Raw genomic sequence first — 18,286 nt, forward strand, 5'->3', positions numbered from 1 at the left:
CGGCACTGCCCCGCAGCCCCCGCAGCCCCCGCAGCCGGCACTGCCCCAGCCGGCACTGCCCCAGCCGGCACTGCCCCGCAGCCGGCACTGCCCCCCGCGCCGGGCCGCCCCGGGCTGAGGCCGGTGCCGGGCTCCGGCAGCGGCGGCATCGAGCGCCCCCTGCTGGCGGGAAGCGCGAGGCGGCCCGCGCGAGTGGCGCCGCCTGGCGGCCATTGCCCAGCGCACTCCTGCGAGGCGCTGCACTGACAGCCCCGACCACCGCCACCTCTCTGCCCTCCTTCTCCTCCCTCCTTCGAGTGTAAACAGCTTAAAGGAAATTATTTGAAATTCCCGGGGATTAGAAAATAGATCCTGGCCTCTTGAAAATGTCAAGTATTTCAGTGTTCACCATAGTGTTATTATTTACTCTCATTTATTCATAGACTCAGAGGATATATAAGTCCTGAAAGCCCAATAAAATACCACTGAGCATCCATGAAAGTACTTTATTGCAGTTAATCTATTTTATTCTTTTGTTACTGATGCTTTGATAGCTATTTCTATTTACTCTGTACATTACAGCGATGCCCAGTAGTTCCAGTGGGAGGGGACCTCCGGGTGCCAGGTACTGCACGGACACAAACCCTGCTGCAGGAAGCTTACAGACCCTGGTAAGAACGGCTTGTGAAGAATCAGTAAAGAGAAGTGCAAAGTCAAATTCATTGCAATTAACACATTTGGTTTGGAGGTGCTTCACTCCTGCCTGCCAATTCTATGGGTACAAAGAACAGACTGAGGGAGAATGACAGTAACATTACAACAGGTTCATAGCTTCCTTCTGCTCTTTCTGTGGTGCAAGCTTGGCCATAGCCTTCAGCAAGCTCAGGTGCCACGTTTATGTCTCTCACTTACTTAGGAGGAATAGCCAGAGCATGACAAGAAGCATGGGAAGAAGTCCAGAGAAGGGCAATGACGCTGCTGAAGTGTCTGGAGCACAAGTCTGATGAGGAGTGGCTGAGGAACCTGGGGGTGGTTAGCCTAGAGAAGCGGAGCCTCAGGAGTGATCTTATCACTCTCTTCAACTACCTGAAAGAAGGTTGTAGCCAGGTGGGGGTCAGCCTCTTCTCCCATGCAACTAACAGTAGGATGAGAGGACACAGCCTTAAGTTACACCAGGGGAGGTTTAGGTTGGGCATTAATAAGAATTTCTTCTTAAAGGTGATTACAAAGGTCATTAGACATTGGAATGGACTGCCAAGGGAGGTGCCATGGTCTAGTTGGCACAGTGCTGTTCAGTCAAAGGTTGGACTTGATGATGTCAGAGGTCTTTTCCAACCTAAATGATTCTGTGATTCTACGAAAACACCATTCTGGGAATAGCACTGCTGGTGGTTTAAACTCCCACGCTATACATGCCTAGCCCTCTACAGGTTAAGCAAAGCCCCCATGCCAGTGCTGTAGGCATGGGCCTGAGCCCCAAGGGAGCCCAGCCATACTGGCACAGTGTGGATGCTAAAAGGCAGGAGCAGAGGAATTTTCCAGCTGCTGAAGCATTTTGTGAAGTTTTTCTTTCTCATGCTTTAGCTGAGAAACAGTGAAAGATGGTTTTGTAACCTAATTCTCTATCTCTGCACCTGGGTTTGTTTTCCAACCTTGTTTTGGTACTCTGGAAAAAATATTTTGAATGGGTGTTAGAGAACCTCAGCCAATCCTTCTAGGCGGTGGCTGGTCAAGCGACCAATTATATCATGCTCTCTCACATACAAAGATATATAACCTAGCTTATAAATAATAAAATAATTCCTTTTCTCCTTGGATTTGGATTGTGTTGTTTCTTGCCGGTTCTCGATAAAACAGCGACAGCACAGCACCCCACCTTGCCAGTGCTAGGGCCAGGTGACCTGGGGACAGCAATGCTAACATGACTGTCACATGCCTGAGCCACGGTGAGTACTGCAGCGCTGCACCTCCACCACACAGACTTACCACCCCCCATGTCTTTATTGCAGCACTGCAATATGCCACTTCCTCTAAGGACAGATGCTACACGTAGAGGTCAGAGCAGAACTCACAGCTCAGGGAAGGGGATCATGCTTTTACACATCACTTTTGGGGTTTGGTTTTGGTGGATTGTCCCGGGTTTTTTTAGCATATGCTGCTTGCTGTACTGCCTGCAACACCCAGGACACTATTGGCTCCTCCAAAGCTGTCCCCAGGTGTCATCAGACCCCTTGGAGCCCCTTCAGTGCACTTCACTCTTTAACAGAGCACAACATGGATCTTCCATCTGCCTGGCTCTCATAAGATGGACACCATGCTCAGCAATAACTTGTAAATCTTGTAAGTATATATAATACAAATACAGCAGTAACTATGTCATTAGTTGGGTTTCAGAAGCAGTTTTCTAGGATATACGTTGTAACTCCAGGGAAGCCTTCCCTTTAGGATCCTAATGTTGGCATATATTAGAGAACTACCAGCTTTCAAGAGCTTCTGTATTGTCCCTTGTGGACATTCAGAAAACATAAGTTCAGCCCCAAAATGATTAGCTATAAAGTGGCATAGGTGGTCTGTCAAATTTGTCCTTCAGAAATAAAGAACTTTGTATGTACTCAGCTAATGTTTTTTCAACCTCTGTCTGCAACTAGAAAAATTTATTTGGGCGAAGGACAACTTGAGAGATTAAATTCTGATATTACCACATCTTGTTTTTAAGAGCAGTAAGGGAAACATCAAGGGTCTCAGGAGCTTGTAACACTACTGGTTTAAATTTTTCCATATTCAGTGTTATTCCTGACAACTCAGGTCCAGAATTCCTAAAATTACATGAGAATCCCAGCTCTCACAAGAAAAAATGTGAAGTTTTAGCTCTTGACAAGTAAATTTAAAAAACATCCACAAATTCTTAAGAGAAGAATCAGGGTTTTTTCTTGCCCCAATACTGAGACCTTAGTAGTGTGGGGCTTCTACTTTTTTTCCAATTTCCCTTCCCCCAGCCCCAAGTCTCTGGCCTCATTTGGAGGGCAGGAAACAATTAAGAGATAGGCACACACAAGTCAGAGAGCCAGGCTCCCAGGTTCTTGTCAAGAATTCCTATGTCACTGGAGAAAGCAAAGAGCAAAAAAATTGCCGCACTGAAGAAAGCCAAACAACTAGAAGTTTGAAAGCAGTAAAGGCTTGGAAGTCTACTGTACTCAAGTGTTAAATTAACAGTTTCATTTTTATCAGTATTTCTTTTGTAAAGTTTTTTTCAGCCCAGCAATGTTTGAACAGTTGTTTTGCAAAGTGTTAACTTACTTATTTTGAGAAAAAGCAAACTATAAACAAATATTTCCCTGACAAAACTAAGTGGAGTATTTTGTATATATATTTATTTCAGTTTTAACATTTGGTTATTTTTTTATTTGGCTTTCGCTTACCTAAAGCTGCTGCCAGTCAGAGTCAGCAGACAGGACAAAGCAACCCTTGGGAATTGCAGGAACAAAAGGTGCGGCCTAAAGAAAGAACCACATGAGCAAGTGTTTCAGTAGATCACATCTTTCTGTGTCTAAACAATTCTTTACTCCCTAGTATTTTCCCATAACACATTCTGTGCTAACACCAAAGGCCTTGGTCTTTCCTGCTCTCTGCATTGCACTTGGCTTCAAGGGACTTTATTGTTTGCAGGTAATGTCTCGGATTTGTCACTCTGTATGCTACAGTGGGGGCAAAGGCAATGTTGAATAGCTTGTAAGAGATGTTTCATAAACCATCATGAAGCTGCCAGCTGTGACAAGAGACTGGAGTACAGGAAATTTTCAGCAGAGGTCTGATTACTGCTGGTTATTTATCAGTGAAAGAAGGAGGGAAGAGTTCCAGTTCCTACTTCAATCCAAGATCTCTAATCCTGAAATTTGCAGTGTACCAACTATTGTCACACTTATACACCTCATTACCTGGGCTGTCCTAGCCTCCCAACAGCCTGAGAGAACCATGAGGAGGCAGCCTTCAGACCTCAAAAAAACACACAGCCTGTGAAAAGGCATTTGTGCTTTATAATTATATTTCTGGACAACTGCATGCTTCAATGCACTGTACTGTATTTGAAATATTTGGCACAAAGTAGTAAAGGTAACTGACAAAAGCTTGGGAAAGGATCATTTAGATTAGATATGAGGAAGAAATTCTTCACTGTGAGAGTAGTGAGACACTGGAGCAGGTTGCCCAGAGAAGTGGTGAATGTCCCACCCCTGGAAGCGTTCAAGGCCAGGTTGGACGGGGCTATGAACAGCCTGGTCTAGTGGAAGGTGTCCCTGCCCACAGCAGGGGGGGTTGGAACTATATGATCTTTAAGGTCCCTTCCAACCCAAACCATTCCATGATTTTATGAAATTTACCTTTTTGGGCTCTGGATTTTCGTGTGCTTGTACATCTATTGATAATGCAAACTAGGTGTCTTCAAAAGTTTGTGATTTGCTATTTGCTATTAAAATACCTTGCAAAGATCACTGTCTGATGAGAATAAAATACTTTAATCATTAACAGCTAGCATAATGATAAAGAAAATTATAAATTTAAGCTTCTCAAAGACTTATTGAAGAGGAATTAAGCATTCTAAATGAAATTAATTGCATTAACCTTACAGGTCTACAGAAGTACTGTAGCATATAACTTGCACACTTGTCTGCATATATTCCCCCCCTATACAATATTATCTTCTCAATTACAGCCACAGAAACCTGAAGTATTAGACCTGAATTCCCACTTCACTTTTAAGACTCTCAATTAAAGCATGTTCCCCTTAGCTGTTTGTGCTGGAATGTGCAAACCAAATGGCAATCCTGTCTACTTTTAGGAAGTTTACATTGTGCCCTAATAAAAGAGGTAATTACTGACATACCTCGTAATATTTGAGTGGAACACCAGGAAACGTCACGCTTTAAACTTGAAGTTAGTACTCCCATTAGAAAGAAGCCTAAACAGTGAAGTTCAAAACCTATTTGTTTTCTTGAATTTTACATATTCTCTTATACTGGATTTTGTTCTTAAACCCTTCCCAGAGCAACTGAAACTCCAACCTAAAAAACCTTCCTGCAAGACGCACATAAGACACTTTCAAGTATCAGTTTGGCTTTAGAATACTGTCAGATCCGGGTGTTTTAATGGCCCTTACTTACAGGAATGATCATTTGCAAAGCAAGCAGAGAAGCCACTAACTGGGAAGTCTATTCAGCGTTTCATAACATGAACTGTAGCGGTTGTCCCCACACCTGCAGAGCCAGCAGGGCTGGAGGTGGCAGAGCCTGCCTGGGCACAATAAGCATGACACACACCACAGCTGCTCAAGCTCGAGGGGTGCACAAGGCCCTCCCCAGTCCCACGGCTTCCTCAGCTTCCTCACGGTGCCCACAGGCCAGTCCTCCTTCTCCTGTGAAATGGGGTTATACAGTCCAATCTATTGATGGTACTTAAGTATCCTTTTCATATTCTAGCTGGGAAGCTTCAGCAGCAATGCTTTCTATATTCCTCCTGTTAACAGCGGGAGTAGGGAAAGAAGAAGAAAAGTATAAAGGTTGAGATCAGGCAAAAAAACAGAGGAAAGCAGGAAAAGAGAATGAGCAGAAATGCTCACTTGCTCACACTGAGTCCCATTCTGTGATACAAAATTGACAAGCATTTCCTTATGGACTAATACCCTCCATATTTTATCCTTAGGCTGCATTAAAGGTTCCCACTGAGGTGAATCAGAGATATTTTTAGGAGTTCAGCCTTTAGTCTGAGCTTTATTACCCAGGATTTGGTCCTCCATCTAAGACAGATGAGATTCCCACAACAGATTTTAGATTATCATACAGCCTAAAATTATTATCTTTCCAATAAAATAATCATTAAAAATCTTGGAAAACAAACGAGATTCTGAAACCTTTGCACACAGTTCAGCATAATTCACTGATTTTAGCTGTTGACAAAAAGATATGTTATGTGAGGAGGCACCATATATCTGTGTTTCCATTTATATTAAAATGGTTATCCAGAATAGAAATATGATTTATACTTAGAAAAACACTACATCTGAGCAGAAAACAAAGACATGTATTTAATTTTCATCTAATTACCAAACTGTGCTAACATTCTCTCTAGCATCAGCTGCCTAAAATGGAAAGCTCACAGTCTTTCACAGGAATAACCCTTTCTGGATGCTGAACTGGCCACTGCATTGTTCCCCTCTCCCACTAGAGAAAAAACAGCTTAGCAACAACAAGGCTGGTCTGCTGGTGTGACTAAAGTCCGAGGGTGTGTCCAGGGGCCATATTTTAAAAGCCTGAGAAGTGAGAAGATAATCAAAACAAATTAGTTTTTGAAGGCTGTACCCTCCCCAAAAGCAACAAGGGGAAAGGCATATTAATGCCTCCCTGTTCGGCAGCTGGCTCCCATGGACAAGAAAACTGTGGGCTTGGTTTCTCCTTATTTTACCACTAACATTTACACACAGCAGGGCAGTGGTACTGATCCCCTCTAAATAACCGAATAAATGGCCTGTGGGGATGTAGAGGACATCTGTGCTACACTGAGTACAAGGGGAGGAGGGAGGCAATTATTTCTCCTTTAAGTAATGCAGAAGAGGGTCCTTGCTCAAGGGACTCTCACTTGGTCCTTAGGGAGCATTGTAAAATGGAAAGAGATTTCATTAACATAGAGAGAAGACGGTGTGAGCCTTGTGAACAACAGATGAAATGGGAAAAGTGAAACTGCAAAGAGACACAAAAAAGCAGAGACTGCAAGGAAGGGGAGAAACTAGACAAGTAAGGAGTCCCCAAGCCTGGGAAGAAAGGATTCTTGGCTAAGGGCAGAAACCAGTGAGTCTCTCAGCCTTGCAAGTGCTCATACATCTGTCATTTGCAGATTGTTTCCCAATAGTTATGACTGGCAATACCTCTCAAAGGAAAGTAAATATAAGTCAATTGGGATTCCCCCCCACTCCTGCTCCTCCAAGATCTCATGCGCTAAAATAGTGCTGAGCTGCACTTTCATTTTCCCTGACTTGGTAGCCTGCCAACATACAGCATGTTCCTTTTACGGCAGTGAGTTTATAACTACAACGGTCATAAACTATTCTTAAATGGGTCTTTTCCGAGAATCACGATCCTTTCAACATCTTGAAAAATTTCTCATCTTTTCCGTTCCAGGCAGTCCTCTCCAGCACAGTGGTAAAGATTTAATTGCTTCTGGTGCTCAGATGATGAGATACAAGTGTTCTGGAAATAACCTTTTAATTTAACAATTCCTACTGGCAAGCCCAAAAGCTTTTTGTGTTGCACACCAATAAAGGATTCATTCTCAATACTAAAAGAAAAAAAAATATTGAAAACTTCTGGGTTACTGCTGTGAATAGAAATATCCAAGGGGTACCCTAGCACTTCAAGACATGAAACCCATTTTTGCTATCAGATTGGTTTGAGTAGGTATGTCTCCCTCCCCACCATTATTTGCATTGTCAGGCTTACTAACACAGCAGTGATAACAAGCTTTCTATTCTATTTTTAATTTGGGAAAAATCCCATGCATCATTCAGCAGAAAGTTAAATACGACTTCCTTTTATAGCAATGAACAGAAGCCCTTCAACAGAAATTTCTATTCTGCTTTTCTGGAACACCTTTGTACTAGCTTTTACTTCTCCAGGAAAAAAAAAAAACAAAAGACTAATTTTGAAGATTAAACAAATACGTAATTTGGAATTGGTGTTCTTTTAAATTGTGTTACACAATACTCTGTAACTCAGCAGACTTTTTCCTCACCTTACAAAGATTATTTGCCTGGGTAATGATACACAATAGATACGTGACATGAGCAGTTTCTCTTAGGTAGAATATCTCATAAATGAAGCAAAGATAAAGCCTCCAGCTAACTAGTATGACTTAACAGGACTTCCAACCAACACAACAAAAAAGTACACCCTTTTCAAAAGAGCATCGTCTCACTCGTTCCACAATGAGACGAGTGCAAACCAGCCCTGCAGTGGTTTGCTGAGCATGCACTCCTGACCCACAGGGCACAGCCAGGCTGCAGGAGGGATGAAGGAAGCTGCCACTTCTGCTGCACAGAGAAGCTGAATTCTCAAACAGACCAGTTAAATTTGATGACCCTCTTTTATGAGGCACTGTAAGGAAATGTAGAAATGACACTTACTAGTTCACGGAAGGAGGCAAGGTCCCTGAACACATCACAGCCAAAACAGTTGTGATTCCAAACACGGTTTTGCCCTCCAGTTTAATGAGTTCTCAGAATAAAATCTGTATCAGTGAATAAAAACTCCCAACACTCCCTGCCACAGCAGGAAACTAAGGCATTCTCAATGGGTGCCATGGAGTTATTACAGTGTATATAGGAAATTAATCAACAATCAGTAGGTCTATGGCCAGAGATTTTAAAGATATTTAAAACTCTTTTAATTGAAAACATGGTTGGTGCTAATATCTGTCTATATGTATATGCACATAATGTGCCCATAGATGCCATGCACCCTACTAGAAAAATAAACTTCCAGTGCAAAAGACACATTTGTCTTGTTTGTATCATTTAATTCATCCTGCATTCTTCAGCATTTGAAAGCTGAATTATCTCCCTGTATTTGTATCATTTCCTACTTGAGAAAAATATAATTTTTAGATCAGACTCTGAATCAGACCTGAGTATCTTGTACTTTGTAAAAATGTTTCTAAGTAAAGGGTTTATAAAATTTAGTTCTGATCTCTCTGTCAGGTAGGATAATTTCATTTCAGAGCAATTCAGGTGGTGGTTTCTTTTTTTATCATCCCAGCTGCTAGAAAAGCACTTCGAGTTAAAGACATCATAGCTGCCAATCTCTCCCCAGCAGTCTCCCTTAGACGGAAATTTTCCACGTGGCTTTCTCTACAAACCGATACCGCTCCTCACCACCGAGCGGTGCCAGCTGCCTTTGATACAATCACACGCTGCACGGCCCCGTGAGTTGTCCTTCAAACAACATCCTCAGCACACACCGGTCTACGCATATATCAACAGAACAAAAGCATCCTTTAAAAATGTACCTTTGATCGCACAGATTGTGTCACGATGGTATGCAGAGCAGCCTTATGAATATACAAGGAAACCTCAGCCTTTTCTCCAAAAATATTTTGGAAAAATTATAGCGTATAGAAGCTCTGACTTATTTATTGCACAAATAAAAAAAAAACCCACAAAAAAAACCCATAAAAGAATGCCTTGCACGCTGCAATAGGAACTCCTGAGTCTTCTCTTGTCAAGGGTGTACTTTTATTTTGATGAATAGCAGTGAGAAGACATTACAGCAAGTAAGGAAAGAGTATAACTTAAGCTTTGAGTGAATACCAAATGTTAATGACTGAAAAGAGAGAGCAAGGAAAACTATTTCTGTCCTAACAGCAATAAATTTGATTCAAATATAAGGTCCACTTGATTTTAACCCACTACCCAAATTTTCTGACATTTAATAACCAGGATTATATGTACATATATTTAGGTAATTACAGGGATGAAAATATTTGTTCAAGACTCTCCTTCTTACAAAAGAAAATGTCAGAGTCATAAAATCACAGAATGGGTTGGGTTGGAAGGGACTTTAAACATCATCTGCTTCCAACTACTCTGCCATGGGCAGGGACACCTTCCACTAGACCAGGTTGCTCAAAGGCCCATCCAGTCTGGCCTCGAACACTTCCAGGGATGGAGGATCTACAACTTTTCTGGGCAACCTGTTCCTGTGCCTCACAACCCTCACAGTGAAGAATTTCTCTGTAATCTAATCTAAACCTACTCTTTCTCAGTTTAAAGCCATTCCCCCTTGTCCTGTCACTCCAGGTCCTTGTGAAAATCCCTCTCCAGCTCTCTCGTAGCCCCCATCAAGTACTGGAAGGGGCTCTAAGGTCTCTCCAGAACCTTCTCCAGGCTGAACAAACCCAGCTCTCTCAGCCTGTCTTCATAGAAGAGGTGCACCAGCCTCTGAATACCTTCCAAAGACAAACATTTTCAGTGAAAAATGTTATGAGGAATCTCTGTGAGTTGAATTGTGATTTTGATTCCAGTGCAGTTTAAAAATGCACAAACATAGCATTTTATTTTTTTAATTAGCTAAATATATTTATATTGTCTGTGCAGCATAAGGATCTGCACCTTTAGGCATCCTAAAGCTATTCTTCAAATCTTGAATAAAACAAGTATTAATTCTAGCAAAACCTGCTTAAATTATTTCCCTTCTCTTCAATTCTCTTTGAAGTGTCCAAAACACGAAGGTGTCTCTTCTAACTCTTTTAATAGATTGAAAATATTTGTTAAACTTCACATTTTTGTCAATCCACATTTCCCAGTCTTAAATGCATTCAAAAGGCAAAAATACTCATCCTATACCCCTCTGGCTGGACTTGCAGTAACCATGCAAAACCTTTTCTGCAAAAAGCACCTACCTTTGGACAAAACCCCCATAAATACTTTCTCCCGCTCTGTTAAAGCAGACTTACAGCAGTGCCAGGCCTGGCAGCAGCCACACAGGCATGCGTGGAGCCCCCTCAAACCGTGGTGCAGCTGGGGTGGCATAGGGCAACAATGCAGCCACCAACTTCGTTCTCCTCTTTCCTAAACCTTCAGCTACTTTCAAGGCTTTGTAATTTAGCTTTCCTCTGGATCAATATTCTAAGATAAATGTTGACGTTTTCTTTGCATAATCTGTCCCTAAAAGTGACATCTGTTCCACTTCCTTCAGCAGAGGCAGCAGCAGGCACACGCAGGCAGCCCCCCCGCCGCAGCCTGCTGTCAGGAACTTCATTAAGCATTGCCCCAAAATGCAGTTTGTTTCTGTCCTACTTGGACTTGTGCTCCAAAAAAAGAAAATCCTACACTTACACCATCAGGACCCCTCCTTCCTGTCTTGGTTCTGGTATTTCACACCACTCTGAGACATCAGAAATTCCCCAGCCACTCAGACATGCCCCCAGAGCATCCTCTGACCCCAGCACAGGGCCATTCTCCTGTAGTTCACTTCAGCACGTCTCAGTGAGAGCCTTCAGCATTCCTGGTCAGGATAAAACAATGAAGGACATGCCAGCTCTATGTCCACCTTAAGTATTTTTGAAGTAATAATTACTGATTAGAATTCTGATATATTTGCTCAATATGTCATTTTTATACCCTCAGTATGTGCATACAGAAAGATTCACATTCTCTTAGAGTTATCTACATGTTTGGAAATTCTATGTAGTTGCTTCGCAAAACAAATAAGAAAATTAATAAACCATAACCTATAATCAGTTAAGCCCATCTGCAGATTTCACTCTTTGTAACCCAATACAAAGAAAATAAAACACGCACATCAGATTATCAGGTTGGAAATAGGACTGTTTAAGAAACAGCAGAAGCAATTGCCTGAAGTAGTTGCAGTGACTACTTTCAAACTTGAAATCTGTTGTGCAGACCTTGCTCTGCACAAAACGTGTCAATGGAGCTGCCAAAGCTAATTTTTTTTTTAAAGAGAAATCTTTATCAAAGTCTATCAAGCTTTCCATCTCATTCTTATGAACGGCACTTCAGGAACTTTTAGCCGCATAAATATCAGACTGTAAGAAATTAGGCACACCAATGTTGATCACTATATTCCAAGATGATGGAGCTATCCTGTGCGCCTGAAATCTTTCCCTAAGGCTGCTCTTCCTCTTCTGACAGATTAGGAAATTTATCCTAAGCACTTGGGAAACAAGGAGGGGAAATTGTCAGTAAAAGAGCATGTACCTTGGAGGATTTTTGAAAGGTTTTTGCCTTTACAAAATCTCAAGAGGAAGAGGGTAATATCCATGTTTAAAAAGGAAGAAAAGACTGACTGGTGAATTACATGGCCATAAATCTATCTTCAACACACAGAAAGGTTTTGAAACAAAATACTAAACAATCCATAAATAAGCAATGAAAATTAGAAAGCAGTAAGCCACCATGATGGGCTTGCCAAAATCTAACCCCAGAACTAACATACTTCCCTTCTTTCCTTGTACTCTACAGGCAGAAGGAAAGCAGCAAATCAAAGAGACCTCAAATATAAAATACTTCTAGATAAAGCAAACTGGAAAAGCACCTCTCTTTTGGATCAAGGTCCTATATCACAGGTGCAGAGCTGCTAGAATAAACACACTCGTTCAGTGTTTCTCCTACTGATCAGGGCCAAAACCCAGCAAGTAATCCTACTAAAACTGCAGAGACACCAACCTCCAAGGGGTGTGAAACACCCTGAAGAGCTGAGCAGAACTCAAGATGGTCTTAATAAATTGGAGAAATGGTCAAAACCCAGCAAGATAAAATTCAATACAGCCAAGTACAAAGAATCACATTTGAACTTTAAAAGAAATCTTCAAATGCACAAAACAATCAAAAGTAAGAATTCCAGATTAGCAGCAGTACAGCAGAAAAGGATGTCAAGGTTACAGTGACAATAAATTGAGCCAGCAGTGTGAAAGTATTAAAAATAATTTAAAAAGGCAGATAACAATCTGGAGTTTATTAAAAAGAGAAACATAATACATAACAGGAGGGACTGGGGAGGAAGTCTGGTCTGCTCAGTAACAGTGAGGTGTCAGTTGGAATATGCTCCTGGTTTGGGGTGTAGGACAGAGACAATTGAGGAAAGCCCAGAGGAGAAGTAAAAACAAAAAGAGTGGTTCAGAAAGACAAATCCCTGCGAAAAATGTTAAGCCTTTGGCTTGTTTAGTCTACAAGAGTGATTGTGGAAATGGGATAATGCTCTGAAAATCTTCCTCTCAAATAGCATTACATCACTCAGCTATTACACTGTCTTTATTACTGCCACAGTTATTACTTGACTGTCATTAGAGCAAAATGTACTGGTTTGTAATTCATATGTAACTGAGCAACAAAAAGGACTTGTTTTTCCCCAGACAGCTACTGTATTTCACATTTTAAGACTTCATGGGAAGAGCCTAGAGTCTTGCAAAATATCTATTATAATCCTTCCCAACATGGTTCAACAACTGCTAGAATAAATTGGTACAAACCAGCACCTCTCAAGTTCAGAGGCAAGTAGCAAAGCTGCCTTGTTTTTGGATGAGGGATGCCAGGTAGCAGTTTAGATACCAGGAGCATCTGGTGGGTCCCTTCCCCAGTGAGCCACTAATTTGCTGCAAGATCTTGTCCCTTTCATGAACTTGCCTTTAAGTAAAAGCAGGAGTACACAGAACAAACACGTACACAGACAATTTGGTTTCTTGCATGAAAAGCAATGTTAAGAGGTGTGCCGTCAGCACAGTGTACTTTTCCACCATGTACACAAAAGATCTGATGAAACACTGATTTTAATTCTGAAAAAAAAAAAAAGGAAAAAATGAAGATACAGTCTAAAAGTACATTGCAAGCAGTTAAATATTAAAGCTTTGACCAACAGGCTGATTTTCCTTTTCTGTAGCCATTCAAAAGCAGAGATGATAATGCTATAGAAAACCCAAATCATTTTATTGTAGAGTTTCTGAATTTGTATCTCAAGGCTGTTATTTCACAGTTGACTGATCCACCTCTATTTTTCCACCTATCCCTGAGCTGGCAGCCAAAGCATCTGCTCCTGTCTTATTCCCATCTCTCTCACACACTTGTGCTATGGCTACTGACAGCGGTGTTGGCGTGCAGGAGTGGAAGCCTAACCAATCTGACCTGCAAGCCTTGGTTTCAGCGTTGTGCAGACTGGATCAGTGCACTACTGAATCACTCATTAGTACAAATCCAACTTGAACTGAGTGTAAGCTCTGACTGTTCATCATCAGGACACATTAGGATGGATCTGCATTGGTTTTATATTTAATATCGGGCTTCCTCCCAGCAGCAGAATGGTGACAATCTGACCCAGGTGGCAAAGCCTGCTTGTATATTTAACCATTTTTCTTAGTCAACTGAGCAACTTTATATCAAGCCAAAGCTTGCTCTTGAACCAGCTGCAGGAAAGCCAAGGACAGACTCACTGTGCTGCATGAACTGAAGCAGACATGCATGCAGCTCTCACCCACCAACCCACCTCGAAGGTCCTCGAAGTTGTTAAAATCACCTACACTCTCTGTGCAGGCAGCTGGAACAGCCTCACCTGCGGATTTCCCTGAGAACCATGCACTGGGTAATGGAGAGGAACAAGAACAGTGCAATCCTTCAGCCAGAAGGAACACTTTGTGGGCTGCTTTCTTTTGGCAGCAACTGGCACAGATCACTTCCCCAGGAAGCTGCTAAGGTTCCATGTGTTGAATTTTTTTCCACTTTCATTGTGTGGTGAGAGTGAAAGTAGTGGCATTTGGCAGCTACATTCCATCAGCGCTATTGTTATTCCCTGGTAGTAGGGATTTGTTTTCCATCAGGTGAAACACAAAGGCGTTGTCCCCTTTTGGAAGAACATGGAGTTAAAGAGACCCATGGGGAAATACTTCCAAATGCCATGCACAACATTACTCTTAAAATTTCTTGGATGAGGTAGCATAGCTTCCCAACAAAACAATGTGTTAGCATGCTATGTGCATTTTGCTAGGCTGCTGCCCACAGTTCAAAGAAATCATCAGTCCTGATGTTCAGAAGCTACTGAAAGGAAAGAGTAAACTGGGGAACTCTACAGAAGTCCTGTCCTTAGACTTTGTCTGTGCAACACTCAAAAGCTGAATTGTGTTTAAATCCAAAACTTTCTGGAAATAAAGAAGTACTCACACTATTAATTATTTTACAAAACAATGCTAAACTATAATTTAAGTCTGTGAGGACAGCAAAACTGTATTAGCACCTTATAAGTGTAAGTATTGTTCTTGCCTGTTTTGGGCTAGTATCGTTCAATTCCTCAGATCTTAAATCCTTATTGCAAAAAGCCTCTTTATTCCCAGCTCCGGTTGCTAGATTGTGTGGTTTTCAGATAATGCAGAATTGAGGTTGCTAAATGAGAACCAGAAGGTTGGAGCTAAGCAGATATAATTTCCAATTACCTCACCATAAATGGGGTTCTCAAAGAATTCTTCTACCCTATTTTCAGACAAAAAATACAGATCAGCATCTTCACAGACTAAAGACACAAAAATCCCTGTTAAAGCACACAATGACATTCTTCATCTTCTGGTAGAAGTTAATAATGCAATATGTGTTCCCTTCCTTTTCTTAAGTGGTTGGTTGAAAATTACTTTAAAAACACCACTAGTTGGTTACACATTCACAAATTGCCACAGAGAAGGACTTAGATCTTAAGTTTCGTGCTTTTTTTTTAAGCTAGTACATATTAATAGCTCACTGAGAACCAAAGATCCTTCTGAGGGAAATGAAGCCTCTGAAAAGATAACAATAAATCCTATCAAAGCAAGGTGAGAAAGGGAAGGGAAAGTAACCTGTAGCCACTTCTTTCTCTATAAGACACTAAGAAAAAATGCCCCAAAATCTCCCAGGATTTTGTTGTTCTGTTTAAAAGGCCTCTGTCTTGTGTAGGGAAAGTAACCTCTAAATAACTCCATGTATGGACACAATTATTCCAGAGCAAGAAACACCCTATTTCTGTCTAGCCTTGTAGTTTGTTCCAAAATAAGCATACCAACTTCAGAGTTACTGAGGGGAAGATAAATCCACACCTAACTTTATTCAACAGTAATTCCTAATTACAACATCATAAACACACCAGGAATTTGAGGGTCCATTTTTGGGGGGGTCTTTCGGCTAAGGAACCCTTAAACTAGAGCTAAACCAAGTTATAATTAGGCTGATGTTTATCCCACTTTTCCATCAGCTAAAGCCTCCATAGCTTGAGTTCATACATAGCCTGCGTGCTGCTCAAATTGCAGCTTTTAATGAAAAAGAAAGATAATAGGGGAAAAGAAGGTCATATTCCCTACCTCTGACTAATATAATGCTGCATGTAGCTTAAGAGTTGCTCTGTAATGAGGACACACTCACTTGAATTATGCAGCTCAACAAAGCAATCTCCAAATTGGATGGCTTTACTGCATTGCTGGCTTGTAGCAATGCCAGTCAGATGCAGACAGGCAGACTTCTTAACCTTCTGTCTGAGAAGATTAAATCCTTAACAGAGTGTTCTCTTCTCTCCCCTACTGACTTTTATTCCCCCATCTTTTAAAATAAATAACAAAAGAACCGTTAACCATCCACCTAATAGAGAAATTCTGTTTTCTAGCATTTCTAGTGTAATAAATAGGCTGGGTCTCCAATGATACAGAAACGAGTATCAGCTTACAAAGCTGGCAAAACACAAGTAGGTAAACAAGATCCTCCCATACCTTCATAAATAACAGGGCAAAGGACCAAATATCTCCCTCACGTGCAAGTTGCCCTATTGAACAGCTGTAAGGAATTCTTATGGTATGTACAAACAAAAAATAAGAAATTCTTACAGTATGTACAAACATAAACATCTGAATTAACTAACCCCTGTGAGAGCATGTAACTGCTACCACTTGGAAAAATGAGCAAGGTCACTCAGTCAAAAGACTTTATTTTTGTCTAGGATCAACTGCTTTATATGGCTTTGCTACCAAATATAGAAACATTACTCCATCTACAAAGGCATTGTTTTTAAAGATTGTACTTTTGGAAGAAAAACAGAATTGTTTTTTCCTCCTAAAAAATCTTTCCAAATGTGTATTATAAAAAGATCCAAGGAATATCAAACAGGAAAAGGACCAACCAACCACATTCTGGACTGAACTATATATTATTTAACTCCACTAATTTCAGTGGTTTTAACAAAGCAATGCAGAACTTTATTTTTTTTTTAAATTCCTTTTTTAATCTCAGAATTCCAGGATTATTTAGTAACTCTGGTCAAGGTGCTGACCATATGTAATTCCCTACATAAATTTTAAAAGACAGTAGAGAAATAGTGTTCTAAAATAAGCCATGTCTAAAGCGAGGCAGGCGATTCTTTTAGAAACTATGAGCAAACGTCTGATTAAGATGACAAGCCACATGGAAACTACTCCCAGAATCAGACTTAAAGGGCACTGTTACCAACCAAATTTGGCAGACAAGGAATCATGACAAACTGCAAAGGCACGCAGCAACGTAACAAGAAGTTGGGAATCATCAGCAAATAAGACAGAAAGCACTTGTGTTTACTCAGCAAGGGCAAGAACATAAGCAGGACAAATTCGAAGCATTAAATTCTGGATTCAGATGAGTGGCACTGTGCCATAATGGGAGTGGAGATGGCTCTTCCATTGCCATAAACAAGCCGTATTAGTAAGGCAAAGTATCTGCCTATTGCAGATTTCTCATTCTGACATCTATGTGTCCAGAGAGTGCACTTTCAGAACCGTTTTAATTGTAGCAACAGAGAAAGAGCTAAGAGTATGACATATATATCTACATATATCTACACTTTCCTAAATGCTGTGTTTAGGGTCAGAACACTTACAGAGATTACCTTACAGCATTTGTCACTAGATAACAGTTGACATCTGGCCTTATCTGTAGATAACTAGTGTTAGATTTAGCATTTTTAATACACAGTTGTGCTTGTTTAAAACCACTGTGCTTAAAGACAGTCTTTGTTCTTAAGAGGGTGATGTCAGAAAATTCAGCTCAAGCAGGAGAGACAGCATTTATAGCTAATTTGTCAAATACTACAGGAAGCTTAATTAAGTCTCATTTCTGTTTCCAGGAATATTAAGATGCACCAAGTACAGCTACATCAACTTGGGCAGGGGACAGTAAGAAATAAATTATACTTTATCCTGTGCATCAATTGTATCTGTCAGAAGGGTAACACCAAACAAACTTAGTCAGCAAACACACTGGACTTCCTTAGAAAAACACAACCAAATTCTGAGCTCATTTGTGAAGTTTAAGCTCCTTTCTTGACCCAGCGCTGCACAATTTACCGAGCTGGCAACCGAGGCTGAACTGAACTCATTACGCACTCGGTCAAGCGCTGCTTCCTCGAGCCAGCTATTCCGCTGTGCACCCCGTTTCAGAGTCAGGAGCTCCCAGCTCCAGCGCAGGACAGCCGGAGCCAGGGGCTGCGCCGCGCCAGCGTCCAGGCGCCGCGGCGGCCACAGGAACGGCACAGCCAGGATGCGGCCGGGATGCGGCCGGGATGCGGGGATAACGAGCGCTGTCAGGGGCTCGCTCCGCGACACGGGGACCGACTCGACCGACCTCCGACCCCCAGCCCTGCTCTCGGCCGCCAGCAGGGCCCGCGGGGTCCCCCTCAGCGCGAACCCGCTCCCCTCCGCTCCCGCCGCAGCCCCGGCAGGTGCGGCCCGGCCCGGCCCGGCCCGGCCCGGCCCCCCGCGCCGCCGGGGCCGCTCCTCCCCT

At 41.8% G+C, this 18,286-nt stretch overlaps 1 protein-coding gene across 7 annotated transcripts in view; it reads right to left on the reverse strand.

Moving 5' to 3' along the window:
- Positions 1-18,286, reverse strand: part of MSRB3 (methionine sulfoxide reductase B3) — an 81,985-nt gene that overhangs the window by 62,906 nt on the left and 793 nt on the right. For 2 of the 7 annotated variants that reach the window (XM_042017841.1, XM_042017842.1), the window contains exon 2: positions 3,399-3,473. The exons of 4 other annotated variants lie outside the window; for them this stretch is intronic. The gene's annotated coding sequence lies outside the window, so the exon portion shown is untranslated. Of the gene's footprint in view, positions 1-3,398; positions 3,474-17,889; positions 18,082-18,286 lie in introns of those variants that run through there. One more of the 7 variants, XM_042017846.1, reaches the window with a different exon arrangement.

This window comes from Corvus kubaryi, unplaced genomic scaffold (genome assembly GCF_017639235.1).
Source record: "Corvus kubaryi isolate FWS band 111438036 unplaced genomic scaffold, C.kubaryi_AGA036_p1.0 137, whole genome shotgun sequence".
Taxonomy (NCBI): Eukaryota; Metazoa; Chordata; class Aves; order Passeriformes; family Corvidae; genus Corvus; species Corvus kubaryi.